Source organism: Tamandua tetradactyla, chromosome X (genome assembly GCF_023851605.1).
Source record: "Tamandua tetradactyla isolate mTamTet1 chromosome X, mTamTet1.pri, whole genome shotgun sequence".
Taxonomy (NCBI): Eukaryota; Metazoa; Chordata; class Mammalia; order Pilosa; family Myrmecophagidae; genus Tamandua; species Tamandua tetradactyla.
The window spans coordinates 102974102-102993711 of record NC_135353.1 but is presented as its reverse complement, the minus strand read 5'-3'; positions in this window follow the sequence as shown (position 1 = coordinate 102993711).

Sequence of the window (19610 nt, the reverse complement as noted above, 5' to 3'; positions counted from 1 at the left end):
AGCATTTGGCAAATGCTGTTGCCAAAACACATCCCGTTCCCTCAGTTTCCTAACATCGGTTATTGTTTAACTCTTGGGGATATCCCACCCCAAAGTTGTGGGGATTTTCCCTGCTTGGGCCTGATTGATTGCTCCTGGCCCTCCACACTCTCAATCTCTTTACTTGCTATTAGTCTGTTGAGTGCTTCTATTTCTTCTTGAGTCATTGTACACAGCTTCTGAGTTTCTAGGAATTTGTCCATTTCATTTAGGTTATCTAATCTTTTGGAGTGTAGTTGTTCATAGTATTCTCTTATAATCCTTTTTATTTCTGCATAGTTTGTGGTAATGTCTCTTATGCCCTTTCTGATTTTAATTATTTGCATCATCTATCTTTTTGTCAGTCTAGATAAAGGTTTTCAATTTTATTCATCTTTTCAAAGAAAAAAACTCTAAGTTTTGTTGATTCTATTATTTTTAGTCTGTATTTGATTTATCACTACTCTAATCTTTGTTTAAATCCTTCCTCCTGCTCACTTTGAATTTAGTTTGTTCTTTTCTGGGGGATCCTCCAATTGTGAGGTTAAGTCTCAGATTTAAGACTGTTTTGTTTTTTTTTTTTTTTGTATTTTTTTTTCACATGAGCAGGCACTGCGAATCAAGCCTAGGTCTCCAGCATAGCAGACGAGAACCCTGCCACTGAGCCACCATTGCCTGCCCAAGACATTGTTTTTTAATTAAGCCTTTAGAACTATAAATTTCACTCACAGCACTGTATTTCTTGCATTCCATTAATTTTGGCATGTTGTGTTTCCTTCTTATTTGCCTCAAGATATGTCCTGATATTCCATGTGATTTCTTTTTTATTGCACTGGTCAGTGTTCTCTAGAGAAGCAGAACCAGCAAGAGAGATCTGTAAATGAGATTTATAAAGATATCTCATGCACTCTGGGAATGGAAAAGTCCACGATCCATAGGGCAGGCTGTGAAGCTAGTGGCTTCAATGAAGCGTCTAGACAAACTCCACAGGAGAGGTCTGCTTTAAGAAGCAGTGAAAGAGTCTCTTTTCTTCCTTAAAAACCTTCAAATAATTGGATTATCTCAGTGTAGGAGGCATGCTTTAGTTGATTGCAGATGTAGTCAGCTACAGATGTAATCAACTGACTGACGATTTAATCAACCAGCCACGAAATATCCTTGCAGCAATGGTCAGGACAGTGCTTCCCTGACCAGACAACTGGGCATAATCATTTGGCAAAGTTGAAAGCAGGACCTAACCATTACGGTGTGTAATTTCCAAATATTTGCAAAATTCTTCTGTATTTTATATCTAGGTTCATTCTATTGTGGCAAGAGAGGATGCAATATATAATTTAAATATTTTAAGCTTATTGAGACTTGCTTTTCATGACTTAACATATCCTGGAGGATGATTCATGTGCCCTAGAGAAGAATGTGTATTCTGTTAATATTGGGTGAAGTATTCTACAGGTATCTGTTAGGTCTAGTTGGTTTACATTATCATTCAAGTCTTCTTTTTCCTTACTGATTTTTGGTCTAAATGTTCTATTTATTATTAAAGTAGTGAATTGAAGTTTCCTACTGTTAAGGTAGAATCATCTATTTTTCTTTTCAATTCTGTCAATGTTGGCTTCATTTATTTTGGAGGGTCTGCCATTAGGTGCACATGTATTTATAATTGGTATATCTTCTTGTTGAATTGACCACTTTATCAGTATATGATGATCTTCTTCATCCCTCAAGAGTCTGTGGCATAAAGTCTATTTTATCTGATATTGGTATAACCACCTTAGCTCTTTGTTGACTGCTTCATGCATGGTATATATTTTACCATCTTTTCACTTTCAACCTACTTATGTCTTTAACCTTAAGGTGAGTGTCATGTAAACTGCATATTGTTGGTTCATTCTCTTTTGTCCAATCTGCCAATCTTTGCCCTTTGATGGAGAGTTTAATTAACTATTGATAATACAGATGTTTTTCTGCTATTTTGCTATTTGTTCTTTGCAAGTTTTATATCTTTTTGTTCCTCAATTCTTCCATTAATGCCTACTTTCATATCCGTTTGATTTTTGTAATGTACCATTTTGAATCCTTTCACAATTCCTTCTGTACATATTTTTCAGATATTTTCTTTGTGGTTACCATGGATCTTAAATTTAACATCCTAAATCTATAACAACCATGCTTTATCTGATACCAATCGAACTTCTATAGCATATACAAACACTGTTCTTATACCCCTTAATTCCTCTGCCTTTTTCTTGTTCTTGAAACAAATTATATGTTTATATATTCTATGTCCAAAAGCATAGATTTATCATTACCTTTTATGTATTTACATTTTAGAACCTGTAAGAAATAAAAAGTGGAGTTACATACCACAAAATACAGTACAACTGCCTTGGCATTTATAATTATCCATATGATTACCTTTATGAGAGGCCTTTATCTGCTAATGCCACTTTTATCCACTGTGCAGTTGTCTTTCCTTTCAGTTTAGACAACTCCCTTTAGCATTGCTCATAGGTCATGTCTAGTAGTGATAAACTCCCTCAGATTTTGTCTATTCAGGGAATGTCTTAATCTCTTCCTCTCCCTCATATTTGAAAGATAGTCTTGCTGGATATAAAATTGTTGCTTGGAGATTGTTTACTTTCAGCACTTTAACTATTTTATCCCACTGCTTTTTTTTTCATTTGGAATTTACAATACTTTATTTATCTGGCTACACATTAATATTTGGAAGATAAACTACAGGGAAATTTTAACAGTAGATAGCATTTATCACTTTAATGTAAGGTTAAGGAAATATATACTGTTGCATTAAGTTCTAGCAGAGATACTCAATAATAAAGGACCCTGCTCTACTCACCCATCACTTGCAATGAACTCAATAGCTTCAAAATAACTCCATAATCAATGTTAATGATAAGATTTTTCCTTGTTGACTAAGATTAGCACTTGTGCCTTAGCTGAATATTAAAGGAAAGATGTCCTCCACTAGGTCAAAGATTATCCTTTACTTACAATCTTAGGCTAGGATGGGAAAATAATAGAAACAAAGCAGGTGCTTAAATTTGTTGTGACAATCACACAAAAATGCTTATCAAAGTGCTGTGTGTGAACTCCAAACATAAGTTTAAGGAATCATGGTATGCTTAGTGGTAAAAAAGAAAAGAAAATGTACAAATTGAAATCTATTATGAAATAATGCAAAAATATGGTTAAAAGTGGGGGAAGAAAGAAGTGTAACAAATAAGGTATCAGTGGCTGAGAAAGCTTAAATAGAGCTAAGAGGCTTCTCTGAAAGTCACTCTCACAAACTTCACTTAGACATTGCTACCTACCACAATTAGCCAGACCCCAACCAAAACGATTCCAGCCAATCCTAAAGAACACCTATGTCAATATGTAAGATTCTAAAAAGGTTCCATTTACTAGGGTAACATTCCAGGAATCTACAACCTCCAGATGGGCTGCTGGACCAGATAAGTACTGAAATGCAGAGGGGCCAGCCTCTCCAGAACATCAACTCATTCAATCCCCCATCCCATATTATTGGCATGAAAAAGTTGGAATGGGCATAGTCCAAATTCCCATAAAGAGTGGGAGAAAGATCAAAGGTGATGGTGGAGTTATACAGAGAAGGCAGGGTTTAACAAATGAACATGATTACTGAATCATTATATTGATATTTCTTTTAGTCTCCAGTATATTAAAGCAGCTAGAAATAAAAACCTAAAATGGTAGAATTGTAACTCATACCAAACTCTGAAATCTGTTCTACAACTAATGGTTGAGATGTACTTTGAAATTTATTGCTTTTTAGTATATGTCTTATTTTCCACAAAAAAGGAAAATTTATATATTTCTTCTAACCTCCAGGGTTTTGGAGCAGCTAGAAGGAAAAATCTGAAATAGTGGAATGGTAACCCATAACAACCTCTGAAATCTGTTCTGTCTCTACTTATTGAAGTGTACTTTGAAAATCACTGCCTCTTTTTCTTTTCTTTGTATATATGTTATATTTAACAATAAAAAACTTAAAACAAGAATATAAAAAACAAAAATTGAAATCTATTATGAAATAATTTGAAAACATGGTTTAAAAAGGGAGAAAAAAAAATGTACCAAATAAGGTATCATGGCTGAGAGCATTCAAAAAGAGCCAAGAGGATACACTGAAGGTCACTTTTTAAAAACTTTTTAATAGTATAGTGTAAAATATATACAAAGCAAAGAAATGAAAAAGCAATAGCTTTTAAAGCACTCTTAACAAGCAGTTACAGGACAGATCCCAGAGTTTGTCATGGGCTACCATACGATCCTCTCAGACTTTTCCTTCTAGCCACTCCAGAATATAGGAGGCTAGAGGGCTTAGATATATTTTTATCATCAGAATTGACCTTTTCCCCTTCTATTTTTTTTGTGAAAAATAACATATATACAAAAAAGCTATAAATTTCAAAGCACCACACTACAATTAGTTGTAGAACCTATTTCAGACTTTGACATGGGTTACAATTTCAGTTTTAGGTTTTTACTTCTAGCTGCTCTAAAATACTGGAGACTAAAAGAGATGTCAATTTAATGATTCAGCATTCATATTTATCTGTTAAGTCCTATCTTCACTGGATAACTCCACCATCACCTTTAATCTTTCCATACCTCTCTTTAGGGTTGTTGGAGCTATGACAATTATAATTTTTTTTATATTTGAAGGGTCTGTCACTGATATGGGATAAAGATATGGAACTATCTGATATTCCAGAGAAGCTGGGCTAGGTGTCAGGACTTATCTGGACCAGGGAACCATCTGGAGGTTGTAGGCTTCTGGAAAGTTACTCTAGTGCATGGAACCATGATGGAATTGGAATCTTATATACTGCCTTAGGTGTTCTTTAGGATTGGCTGGAATGGTCCTGGTTGGAGGTTGGCAGGTTATGATAAGTAGCAAGGTTTACCTGAAGCTTGCATAAGAGCAACCTCCAGAGTAGCCTCTCGACTCTATTTGAGCTTTATCCACCTCTGATACTTTATTACACTTCTTTTCCCATTTTTGGCCAGGAATGTAATTGTTGATCCCATGATGCCAGGTTTGAATTCATCCCTGGGAGTCATCACTCATGTCACCAGGGAGACTTTCACTCCTGGATGTCATGCCACATGGGGGAAGGGCAATGATTTTACTTTCAGAGTTGGGCTTAGAGAGAGTGAGGCCACATCTGAGCAAAAAAAGAGGTCTGGAGGTCATTCTTATGCAAGCTTCAATTAGGCATTGCTACCTGTCATAGCCTGCCAAACCCCAATCAAAATCATTCCTGCCAGTCACAAAGAATGCCTAGGGTGCTATATAAGATTCTCCAAGGGTTCCATGCACTGGGGTAAGTTTCCAGAGACCTACAATCTCCAGATGGGACCTTAGACCAGATAAGTCCTGAAATGCAGAGGGGCCAGCTTCTCCAGAATATCAAATATCCATCCCCCATTCTGCATTATAGATAGTCCCTTCCAACATGAAAAAGATAGGATGGGCATAGTCCAAATAGCCCTAAAAAGTGGGGAGAAAATCAAAGGTGATGGTGGAACTATACACAGGAGATAGTGTTTAACAAATGAGCATGATTTCTGAATGATTATATTGATATGTCTTTTAGTCTCCAGTATCTTAGAGCAGCTAGAAGTAAAAACCTAAAATGGTGGAATTGTAACCCATATCAAACCTTGAAATCTATTCTACAACTAATTGTTGTGATGTGCTTTGAAATTTATTGTTTTTTTTGTATATATACTATTTTTCACACAAAGAAGGAGAAAAAAGGGAAAAGAATATACTCTGAAATTTTCTCTTTTATTAAAAGAAAATTGTAGTTCAGATTTCTGGGTGGCTTTTCTAATAATTATGTGTTTTATATTATGATATCATGTATATTATCAGAAATGTCAACAGTAACATTTACTCCTCAGCCAACAAGAAAATAAAAACTTGAACACACACAAAAGAAAAAAGTATGGTAAAGAAACATAGACTATTTAGATATGAGTTAATTTTTTCAACTTTTTCTTAAAGATTTAAATCAGGTCCTTAAACTGGAGCACAAGTATACATGAAATTTGTAAAAATGTAATAACTTACTGTTCTAGTTTTCTAGCTGCTGGAATGCAGCATACCAGAAATGGAGCAGCTTTTAAAAAGGGGAATTTTACAAGTTGCTAGTTTACAGTTCTAGGCCTATGAAAATCTCCCAAATAAAGCAAGGCTCTAAAAATGTCCAATCTAAGTCATCAGGGAAAGATACCTTGGTTCAAGACGGTCGATGACGTTCAGGGTTTTTCTCTCAACTGGAAAGGCACATGGCAAACATGGTGAGGCCTGCTAGCTTTTTCTCCAGGCTTCTTGTTTCATGAAGCTCCCCAAGGACATTTGCCTTCTTTATCTCCAAAGGTCTCTGGCTGCGTGGGCTCTCATGCTTCTCATGTTTCTGAAGGGACTCTCTCCAAAATGTTTCCTCTTTTAAAGGATTCCAGTAAACTAATCAAGAACTTCCTGTAACGCATGGAGTCACAACTCCATCTAATCCAAGGTTAATACCCACAATTGGATGAGTCAAATCTCCATGGAGATACTCCAATCAAAAGATTCCAACTATATTGTTAAATAAGGATTAAAAGAAATGGCTTAAAAGAATTAATCTTGTTGAAAAAGGATTAAATGAAATTAAAAGAAATGGGTCCAAGATGGTGGCATACTTAGGTGTGGAATTGAGTTCGTCCTCCAGAGCAGCTAGTAAATAGGCAGGAACAGTACAGAAGAACTGCTGGGGCCACATCAGTGACCAGACACACAGTGTACACCAGTCTGGACAAGCTGGGTCAGCTGTGATCCCACCCAGAGCTGTGAGTCCCCAAGCTGCACAGGCCGGTGCATTTCCCCCACAGGTTGGTTCCCAGAGGGGAAAGGAAAGAGACTTCACAAGCAGCAAGAGCTGAGCTCAACCAAACCCAAGTTGTGGAATTAATTACCAAATTGTGGCTACTAAAAATAGGCTCCCTGGGTGGGCCATAGTGGCTCAGCAGGCAGAGTTCTCACTTGCCATGCCAGAGACCTGGGTTTGATTCCTGGTGCCTTTCCAAGCAAAAAATAAAAATAAGGAAAAGCCCCCAGCTCAGATGAACCTCAAGTAAAAGCTTAGGTTGCTGTTTTTTGCCCTGGCACAGAGGTGGCATGGCTGATGGAAAAAGAAAAAAAAAACGGGGATTTTTTTGGATTGGACAGCACAAAATACTTGAAAGGGAGTGGGCCTTTCCCTGAAAGAAAGGAGGGGACACATAGGAACTGTAGATACACACAGCAACATACCAACTTAAGCTCTTGATTGGCAAACCTGAGGAACAGCGGTCCTCCTCTGAAAAGGAATTTAGTCTTTTCTTTTTTGTGGTTGTATTTCTATGGCTTGATTGCTTTTTGTATACAACTGCAAAGTTTTTCAGGCTCCAACTGACCCAGGCAAGGGGTCTGGATGCTCTGCCTTCTCCAGGAGAGGGGTAGGGCCCAGCTCAAGTAGAATCTTTCCCTCAAGGAATTCAGACCTCAGGATCTGGAAAACTGAAGCGATTGAAGCCAGCCTACAACCTGTCTTCTGTGTCAGCCACACCCCCAGCAGGAAGAGTCTGCTGAAGTTAAAGGTACCACATCACTTTATGCTGGTGGGAACCCCAGGCAGACAAACACCACATATTGGGAAGGATAAGAACAACACAATCTAGAGGCTTCAAATGAAAGTCTTTCAACCTGCTGGGTCACACCCTCAGGGAAAACTAATGCAGGTGACTCTTTCCTCTTGAGAGAAGGCCAGTTTGGCCTGGAAAAACCTGACCGGGGTCTATAATACCTAAATAGACCCTCCTAAGGGGAAAAAGGCACCATATAGGCAAGGCAAGGAAGAAGAAAACAACAAATGAAAAATTCTGATCTGTTAAACAAAACCTAAGCTAGAGGTCTAGAATAAGCTGAACTGAATGTCAAAGAATAGATAGACAACAAAGTTATCCAACAAGAAGTCTTAGGTTAAAAAAGTGAAAACAATCTCCAGAATAAATTAATTGAAGAAATTAAATGTCTAGACACCACCAAAAAATAACAAATCACATTAGGAAAATTGAAGATATGGCCCAGTCAAAGGAACAAACCAACAATTCAAATGAGATACAGGAGTTGAAACAATTAATTCAAGATGTTCGAACAGACATGGAAAACCTCATCAAAAATCTAATCAATGAATTAATGGAGGATTTAAAGAAGGGAAGAGGCAAAAAGAAGAAGAAATTGAAAGTCTGAAAAACAAATCACAGAACTTATGGGAATGAAAGGCACAGTAGAAGCGATGAAAAAAAAGAAAAACTACAATGTAAGATTTCAAGAGGCAGAAGATAGGATTAGTGAACTGGAGGATAGAACATCTGAAATCTAACAAGCAAAAGAAAATATAAGGAGAAGAATGGAAAGATATGAGCAGGGACTCAGGGAATTGAATGATAACATGAAGCAAACGAATATATGTGTTGTGGGTGACACAGAAAGAGAAGAGAAGGGAAAAGGAGAAAAACTAATGGAGGAAATTATCACTGAAAATTTCCCAACTCTTATGAAAGACTTAAAATTACAGATCCAAGAAGTGCAGCGTACTCCAAACAGAATAGATCCAAATAGATGTACTCCAAGACACTTACTAATCAGAATGCCAGATATCAAATAGAAAGACAGAATTTTGAAAGCAGCAAGAGAAAAGCAATCCATCACATACAAGGGAAGCCCAATAAGACTATGTGTAGATTTCTCAGCAGAACCCATGGAGGTGAGAAGACAGTGGTATGATATATTTAAGATACTGTTCTAGTTTGCTAGCTGCCAGAATGCAATATACCAGAAGCAGAATAGTTTTTAGAAAGCAGAATTTAATAAGTTGCTACTTTACAGTTCTAAGACTGAGAAAATGTCCCAATTAAAACAAGTCTATAGAAATGTCCAATCTAAGGCACCCAGGGAAAGATACCTTGATTCAAGAAGGCTGATGAAGTTTAGGGTTTCTCTCTCAAGTGGAAAGGCATGTGGCAAACACAGTCAGGGTTTCTCTAGCATCTGGGAAAGCACATGGTGAACATGGTCAGGTTTCTCATCTGGAAGAGCACATAGTGAACACAGCATCATCTGCTAGCTTCCTCTCCAGCTCCCCAGGAGGTGTTTTCCTTCTTCATCTCCAAAAGTTGTTGGCTGGCGGACTCTCTGCTTCATGGTTCTGCAGCATTCTGCTCTCTCTGAATCTCCTACTTTCTCCAAAATGTTTCCTCTTTTATAGGATTCCAGTAAACTAATCAAGACTGACATAGAATGGGTGAAGACATCTCTGTCTAATCAAGTGCAACACTCACACTGATTGAATCACATCTCTATGGAGATAACCCAATCAAGTTTCCAACCTATAGTACTGAATAGAAATTGAGAGTGGTTGCTCCCACAAAATTCCCTAGGGTTAAATTGTGTTTTTTCTAGGGTACATAAACCCTTTTAAACCAACATATTTCACCCTCTAGACCCTAAAAAAAGACAGGTTTTATCTATATACAAATACATTCATTCCACTACAATATCAGAAACCTTTAAAGCATTTCAGCAACAATCAAATACAATACAAGGTTAAAACCAGTACAAAGTCAGTTACAGGTATGTTCTGTCCTAAAGCAGTTTTCTTCACCAGCTCTGGACCTGTAAAACTTAGAACAAGTTACTTACTGCCAACATACAAAGGAGGAACAGCCATAGAATACAATATACCCATTTAGGAAGGAAAGAACACGGGGATCACCAGACCTATACAGTTTCAAAAACCTGCAAGGCAAGGTCCATCAGATTTCAAAGTCTGAGAATTATTTATCTTCTGGGCTTTAGAAAGTAGAAGTCCAACCCTTTCAAAGGCCTTTTTCAGAGTCCTGCCTCTCTCTGAATGCAACCTTGGGGGACATTGGGAAGACCACCTTTTTCTTAGCTCCATCATCTCCAAGGATCGGGGCTTTTCCTGGGCTCTCTGCCATCTCTGGGGCACATGTTCAACCCCTCCACGTGGTGGCAGCCAGGCTATCCCCTAAACCCAAGGAATGTGCTTCACCCTCTCCAAGGCCTGAGGTGGCATAACTCTTCCACTACAATGAGGCAGAAAGTCCATCCTCTGCCTTTGAGGCAAATTCACCCTGTACACAGGTTTAGGTGTGTCCACTCTCATGGCCCCAGGCTTCTTGATTTCAGACCTCAGCCTCCATGGCATTTCCTCTGAAGTTATTTTCCTCCAATGTGTCCCTTCTCTGAGACCCCCAGTTCAGAACTGGCAGCAGCTCTGTTTATACAGGTCCCACAGCACTCTCGTTGGCTTTCTCTGCAGTTACCTTGGGTCATGCCTCTCAGACATAAGGAGTTTCCACAAATATTTCCTGGATAACTCCATGTCCAATACTGGATTTCTCTGAAATGGCTGACTGGTTCCATATTTGGCCAAATTCTCACATGGGGCACCACTCTCTGGGGTCTCCCCTCCTGGAAGCCCAGAATTTCCCAAAACATCAATTTCTGGTTTCTTTGTACTCAAGAGTTCAGTCTCAGCTATCTCTTTTTTGTCACATTTCACTATAAGCTGTGAGGAAAAACCAGGCTGCACATTCCACATTTAATTTGGTAATCTCTTCTGCTAAATATCCAAGTTCATGGCTTTTAAAATCTGCTTTCCAGTCAAATCCATTGGTCAATTTTTCCAGATTATCTGCCATTTTATAACAAAGATTGTTTTCCTTCCAGTTTGCAATAACATATGCCTCATCTCTTTCTAAGGACTTATCAGAAGTGTCTTTAGAGTCCACGTTTCTACCAACAGTCTCTTTAAAGCATTCCAGGCCTTCTCTATCAAGCTCCTCACAACTCCTCCAAAATCTTCCCCTTATCCATTTAAAAAGCCATTCCAACATGTTTGGTATTTGCAAACTGCAGCAGCATCCCTCTCTCAGTACCAAAATCTGTTCTAGTTTTATAGCTGCCAAAATGCAATATACCAGAAACAGAAGGACTTTTAAAAAGAAGAATTTAAGTTGCTGGTTTACAGTTCTAAGGCTGAGAAAATGTCCCAATTAAAACAAGTCTATAGAAATGTCCAATCTAAGACATCCAGGTAAAGATACCTTGATTCAATAGGGTCAATGAAGTTCAGGGTTTCTTTCTCAAGTGAAAAGGCACGTGGCAAACACAGTCATGGTTTCTTTTTCATCTGGGAAGGCACATGGTGAACATGGTCAGGTTTCTTTCTCATCTGAAAAGGCACATGGTAAGGATGACATCATCTGCTAGCTTCCTCTCCAGCTCCACAGGAGATCTTTTCCTTCTTCATCTCCCAAAGTTACTGACTAGTGGACTCTACTTCATGGTTCTGCAGCATTCTGCTCTTTCTGTATCTCCTACTTTCTTCATAATGTTTCCTCTTCTATAGGATTCCAGTAAACTAATCAAGATCCACATAGAATAGATGAAGACACGTCTCTATCTAATCAAGTGTAATACCCTTATTGATGAATCACATCTCCATGGAGATAACCCAATCAAGTTTCCAACCTATAGTACTGAATAGGGGTTAAGAGAATGGTTGCTCCCACAAAGTTGCCTAGGATTAAACCATGGCTTTTCTAGGATACATAAATCCTTTCTAACCAGCACCAATGCTAAAAGAGAAAAATTGCCAACCAAGAATTCTATATCCTGCAAAATTGTCCTTAAAAAATGAGGGTGAAATTAAAACATTTTCAGACAAAAAAATCACTAAGTGAATTTGTGACCAAGAGACTGCCTCTGCAAGAAATACTAAAGGGAACACTAGAGATGGATAGGAAAAGACAGCAGAGAGAGGTGTGGAGAAGAGTGTAGAAATGAAGACTATCAGTAAAGGTAAAAAGTGGAAAAATTAGATATGACATATAAAATCCAAAAGTCAAAACGATAGAAGAAATACTGCCCTTACAGTAATAACACTAAATGTTAATGGATTAAACTCCGCAATCAAAGGACATAGACTGGTAGAATGGATTAAAAAACAGGACCCCTCTATATGCTGTCTACAGGAAATGCATCTTAAACCCAAGTATAAATATAGGTTGAAAGTGAAAGGTTGGGAAAAATATTTCATGCAAACAACAATCAGAAAAGACCAAGAGTAGCTATACTAATATGCAACCAATTAGACTTCAAATTTAAAACCATTAAAAGAGGTAAAGAAGAACACCATCTTTAAATAAAAAGAACAATTCAAAAAGAAGACATAACAATCATAAATATTTATACTTTGAGCCAGAGTGCTCAAAAATACATGAAATAACCACTGAAAACATTGAAAAAAGAAATAAACACATCTACCGTAATAGTTGGTGTTCTAGTTTGCTAGCTGCCAGAATGCAACACACCAGAGACAGATTGGCTTTTAATAAAAGGGGATTTATTCCGTTGGTTCTTGAGAAGAAAGGCAGCTAACTTTCCACTGAGGTTATTACTTACGTGGAAGGCACAAGATGGTCTCTGCTGGTCTTCTCTCCAGGCCCCTGGGTTCCAACAACTTTCCCCAGGGTGACTTCTTTCTGCATCTCCAAGGGCCTGGGATGAGCTGCAAGTGCTGACATGAGGAATGCCGAGCTGCTAGGCTGTGCTAAATTGTGTTCTCTCATTTAAGCACCAGCCAAATAAGTCAAACGTCACTCATTGCAGCAGACATGCCTCCTAGCTGACTGCAGATGTAATTAGCAACAGATGAGGTTCACGTACCATTGGCTTATGTCTGCAGCAACAAAACTAAGTATTCTCACCTGGCCAAGTTGACAACTGAATCTAACTAACACAGTTGGAGACTTCAATTTCCCACTCTCATCAATGGACAGAAAATCTAGACAGAGGATCAATAAAGAAACAGAGAATTTGAATAATACAATAAATGAACTAGACTTCACAGACATTTATAGACCATTACACCCCACAATGGCAGAAAACATCTTTTTCTCAAGCGCCATTGGATCATTCTCAAAGATAGACCATATGTTGAGTCACAAAGTAAGTCTCAATAAATTTTAAAAGATTGAAATCATACAAAATGCTTTCTCAGAACCTAAAGGAATGAAGTTGGAAATCAATGATAGCAGAGTGTCAGGAAATCTATTGCCCTAAATGCCTATATCAAAAAAGATAAAAGAGAAAAAATCGAGGATGTAAGTGATCACTTTGAAGAACTAAAGAAAGAAGAGCAAACTAACCCCAAAGCAAGAAAAATGAAAGAAATAATGAAGATTAGAACAGAAATAAATGAAGCTGAGAAGATGAAAACAATCAAGAACATCAACAAAACCAGAGGTTGGTACTATGAAAAAATCAATAAGGTTGATGGACCCTTAGCAAGGTTGACAAAAGGAAGAAGAGAGAGGATGCAAGTAAATAAAATCAGAAATGGAGAAGGAGACATAACCACTGACGCTGCAGAAATAAAGGAGGTAATAAAAGGATGCTATGAACAACTTTATGCTAATAAACTCGACAATGTAGATGAAATGGACAACTTCCTAGAAAGCTATGAACAACCAACATTGAATCAAGAAGAAACAGACGACCTCAACAAACCAATCACAAGTAAGGAAATTGAATCAGTCATTAAGAAGCTCCCCAAGAAGAAAAGTCCAGGACCAGATGGCTCCAGATGTGAATTCTACCTAACATTCAAGAAAGAATTAGTACCAATCCTGCTTAAACTCTTCAAAAAAATGGAAGAGGTGGGAAGGCTAAGTAACTCATTCTATGAAGCCAACACCACCCTCATTCCAAAGCCAGACAAAGATACTAAAAGGAAAGGAAATTACAGACCAATCTCTCTAAGGAATGTAGATGCAAAAATCCTCAACAAATTCTTGCAAATTGAATCCAGCAGTACACTGAAAGAATTGACCAAGTAGGTTCCATCTCAGGTATGCAAGGATGGCTCAACATAAGAAAATCATTCAATGTAATACACCATATTAACAAATCAAAGCAGAAAAGCCACATGATCATCTCAATTGATGCAGAAAAGGCATTTGACAAAATTCAACATCCTTTTTTGTTGAAAACACTTCAAAGGATAGGAATAGAAGGAAACTTCCTCAACATGATAAAGGAAATACATGAAAAACCCACAGCTAATATCATCCTCAATGGGGAAAAACTGAAAACTTTTCCCCTAAGATCAGGAACAAGACAAGTATGTCCACTATTACCATTGTTATTCCACACTTTGGAAGTTTTGGAAGTTCTAGCCAAAGCAATTAGACAAGAAAAAGAAACACAAGGCATCAAAATTGGAAAGGAAAATGTAAAACTCTCACTGTTTGCAGATGATATGATACTATACGTCAACCCCCCCCAAAAAAAATCCTCAGGAAAACTACTAGAGCTAATAAATGAGTACAAAAATGTGGCAGGTTACAAGATCAACACTCAAAAATCTGTAGTGTGTTATTTAGACAGCTTATTTGAACCCCATAAGTATATAGAACCTTCAGTAGGACATGAGATTATGTTGGTTTGTCCAGAGTGATGCCTTGATAAATCCCAGAGTGATTTGAACAGTGAGTAAAAAAGTATTTGCAAAGTTTCCGTTTGAGGAATGGTGAGAAAGGGGGAAAATTCATCTTCCCCAAGCTGAATTCTTGATATTCTCACAAGCAGTGTGGACAACCAATGCTATAGGCTGAGCCCCCAATCTTGGGGGTTGTTCATATGAAATTTAACCCTACAAAGAATAGGTCAAGCTTACTTAAAATTAGGCCTCAGAGTCACCCCCAAGATAACCTCTTTTGTTGCTCAGATGTGGCCTCTCTCCAGCCAACACAACAAGCAAACTTACCACCACCACCCCCGTCTGCGTAGGACATGATTCCCAGGGGTGTGGACCTTCCTGGCAACGTGGGACAGAAATCCTACAATGAGCTGAGACTCAACATCAAAGGATTGAGAAAAACTCTAGAATGAGCTGAGACTCAGCATCAAGGGATTGAGAAAACCTTCTCGACCAAAAGGGGGAAGAGTGAAATGAGACAAAATAAAGTGTCAATGACTGAGAGATTCCAAACAGAGTCAAGCGGATATCCTGGAGGTTATTCTTATGCATTCAGTAGATATCACCTTGTTAGTCAAGATGTAATGGAGAGGCTGGAGGGAACTGCCTGAAAATACAGAGCTGTGTTCCAGTAGCCATGTTTCTTGAAGATGATTGTATAATGATATAGCCTTTGCAATGTGACTGTGTGATTGTGAAAACCTTGTGTCTGATGCTCCTTTTATCTACCTTATCAACAGATGAGTAAAAGAAATGGAATAAAAATAAATAATAGTGGGAACAAATGTTAAAAGAAATTTAGATTGAAATGCTACTGATCAGTGAAGGGGAGGGGTAAGGGAACTGGTATATATGAATTTTTTTCTGTATTCTTTTTATTTCTTTTTCTGAATAGATGCAAATGTTACAAGAAATTATCATGATGATGAATATGCAACTATGTGATGATATTGTGAGTTATTGATTATATATGTAGAATGGAATGATCAAAAGTTAAGAATGCATTTGTTTGGTGTTTATTGGTATTTAAAATTTTTTTAAATTAATTTAAAAATCTGTAGTGTTTTTATACACTAGTAATGAGCAATCTGAGGGAAAAATCAATAAACACTCCATTTACAATTCAAACAAAGGAATAAAATATTTAGGAATAAATTTAACTAAGGATACAAAGACCTATGCCAAGAAAACTACAAGAAATTGTTAAAAGAAATCACAGAAGACCTAAATAAATGGAAGGGCATACTGTGCTCATGGATTGGAAGACTACATATAGTTAAGATGTCAATTCTACCTAAATTGATTTATAGATTCAATGCAATACCAATTAAAATCCCAAAGACTTACTTTGCAGAATAGAAAAACCAATAACCAAATTTATCTGGAAGGGCAGGGGGACCCAAATAGCTAAAAATATCCTGAGAAAGAAAAATTAAGTTGGAGGTCTCACACTACCAGACTTTAAGGTGTATTATGAAACTACACTGGTCAAAACAGCATGGTATTGGCATAAAGATAGATATACTGACCAATGGAATTGAATAGAGTGTTCAGATATAGAGCCTCTCATCTAATGACAATTGATCTTTGATTAGGCAGTCAAATCAACTCACCTGGGGCAGAACAGTCTCTTCAATAAATGGTGCCTAGAGAACTGGATATCCACATACAAAAGAATGAAAGAGGGTCCATATCTCACACCCTATTCAAAAAGTAACTTAAAATGAATCAAAGACCTAAACATTAGATCTAACACCATAAAATTGTTAGAAGAAAATATAGGGAAATATCTTATAAATCTTATAATTGGAGGCAGTTTCCTAAACCTTACACCCAAAGCAAGAGCATTGAAGAAAGAAATAGATAAATGGGAACCCCTCAAACTTAAACACTTTTCTATACCAAAGAACATTGTCAAGAAAGTAAAGAGACAGCCTTCACAATGGGAGACAATATTTGGAAACAATATGTCAGATAAGGGTCTAGTATCCAGAATATATAAAGAGATTGTATAACTCAACAACAAAAAGACAAACAACCCAATAACAAAATGGGCAAAAAATATGAATAGACACTTCTCAGAAGAGGAAATACAAATGACTAAAAGGCACAAGAAAAGATGCTCAACTTCCCTGGCTATTAGAGTAATGCAAATCAAAACCCCAATGAGATATCATCTCACACCCACCAGAATGGCAATTATCAGTAAAACAGAAAACGACAAGTGCTGGAAAGGATGTGAAGAAAGAGGAACATTTATCCAGTGTTGGTGGGGATATAAAATGACACAACAGCTGTGGGAGGCAGTTTGGCAGTTCCCCAGGATGCTAAGTATAGAAATTACCATATGACCCAACAATACTATTGTTAGGTATCTACTCAGAGAACATGAGGGCAAGGACACAAATGGACATTTGCACACCAATATTTATAGCAGCATTATTTACAATAGCCAAGAGATGGAAACAGCCCAAATGTCCATCAACAGACGAGTGGCTAAACAAGATTTGCTATATACATACAATGGAACATTATGCAGCTGTAAGACAGAATAAAGTTATGAAGTATGTAACAACATGGATGGACCTTGAGGACATCATGCTGAGTGAAATTAGCCAGAAACAAAAGGACAAATACTGTATGGTCTCACTGATATGAACTAACATTAATGAACGAACTTGAGCAGTTTCAGTTAAGAACAGAGACCATCAGGAGATAGAAATAGGGTAAGACATTGGGTAATTGGAGCTGAAAGGATACAGATTGTGCCACAGGACTGATTGTAAAAATTCAGAAATGGACAGCACAATACTACCTAACTGTAGTACAATAATGTTAGTACACTGAATGAAGCTGCATGTGAGAATGACAGAGGGAGGAGGGCTGGGGACACAAATGAAATCAGAAGGAAAGATAGACGATAAAGACTGAGATGGTATAATCTAGGAGTGTACAATGACTGACTAAATGTACAAATTAAAAAATGATTTTGCATGAGGAAGAACAAAGGACTGTCAGTATTGCAGGGTGTTGAAAATAGATGATAATTCATATTTTAAAACTAACTTACATGTGAGACTAAAGCAAAAAACGTTTATTTGGTACAAAATTTATATTTTGATAGTGCATGTCATAATATAACATATATGGACAGTTTAATTGAACACCATAAGTACATGGAACTTTGAGTAGGGCATGAGATTTTGTAGGTTTGTCCAGAGTGATGCCCCAATAAATCCCAGAGTGATTTGAACAGTGAATAAAAAAGTCTTTGCAAATTTCCCTTGGGGGAATGGTGAGAAGGGGGAAATTCAACTTTCCCATTTGGAGAAGGCCTGATATTCTCACAAACGATAGGCACAACAAAATCAATAGGCTGAACCCTCAATCTTAGGGTTTGTTCATATGAAACTTACCCCCACGAAGAATAGGCTAAGCCTACTTAAAATTAGGTCTAAGAGTCACTCCCAGAGAACCTATTTTGCTACTCATATGTGGCCTATCTCTTAGCCAACATGGCAAGCAAACTCACCGCCTTCCCCCTCTCTGCATGGGACATGACTCCCAGGGGTGTAAACCTCCCTGGCAATGTGGGACAGAAATCCTAGAATGAGCTGGGATTCAGCATCAAGGGATTGAGAAAACCTTCTAGAATGAAAAGGGGAAGAGAGAAATGAGATAAAATAAAGTGTCAGTGGCTGAGAGATTTCAAATAGAGTTGAGAGGTTATCCTGGAGGTTATTCTTACACATTATATAGATATCCCCTTTATAGTTTAAGGTGTATTACAGAGGCTAGATGGAAGTGTCTGAAACTGTAGAGCTGTGTTCCAGTAGCCATGTTTCTTTAAGATGATTGTATAATGATGTAGCTTTCACAAAGTGACTGTGTGATTGTGGAAACCTTTATCTGATGCTCTTTTTATCTATGCTATGGGCAGATGAGCAAAAAATGTGGAATAGAAATAAATAAATAATAGGGGGAACAAATTTAAATAATTTGGGTAGAGGGAAGTGCTAGTGGTCAATGAAGGGAGGGGTAAGGGGTATGGTATGTATGAGCTTTTTCTTTTTATTTCTTTTTCTGGACTGATGTAAATGTTCTGAGAAATGATCATCATGATGAATACACAACTATGTGATGATACTGTGAGCCATTGTTTGCACACCAAGTATGGAATGTCCTTATGTTAAGAATGTTCATATTTGTATGTTGATTGGTTTTATTAATAATAATAGAAAAGAAAAGGCTGCTCCCACAAGATTGGATCAGTATTAAACCATGTTTTTTCTAAGGCACATAATCCTTTCAAACCAACACATTTACCATCAAAAAGATTATATAATTAGCCAAATCAGCTGCTGACATACTAATATAAAAAAATAAAAGCCTCTGTTGAGTTGTCTTACTATGTCCTTTTAAAATCTGCCTCTTCATTTATCTGCTTTTGACATCTAATTATAGAAATGAATTGTTTTCTGCCAAAGTTGATTTTAAAAACATATTTGGCCAAGATTTTTAAAGTTTAAATGCTATTTAAAAAATAAGAACACAAGAGACCAGAGAGTTAAAAGTTTAACTTTTTTTTGCTCAAGTCCAGAAATTTTCATAAGACAAATACATTAATGAAATGCTTCCAAAGAAATATTGAACAGGTTTGTCATAATTATATACACTCCAGTTGGCTGGGGGATCCAGCTCAAGTGTTCTTACCTAATTCTTGTGTATTAAAAATCACCGTGGATCTTGGATGATCTAGAATATACTGTGTTTTGAAATCCATAACTGGCTTGATTTTTAACCATAACAAAAAGCCAGTACTCTGACTTCATTGAATGTGTTTTACAAGCAAGAATACATTCAGATCCACTGTGTTCTTTGGGAAGAAAGATAAACAGTGAGATCAAATCAGTAGAAATATACACATTTAAAAGAAATATACAAAGTACT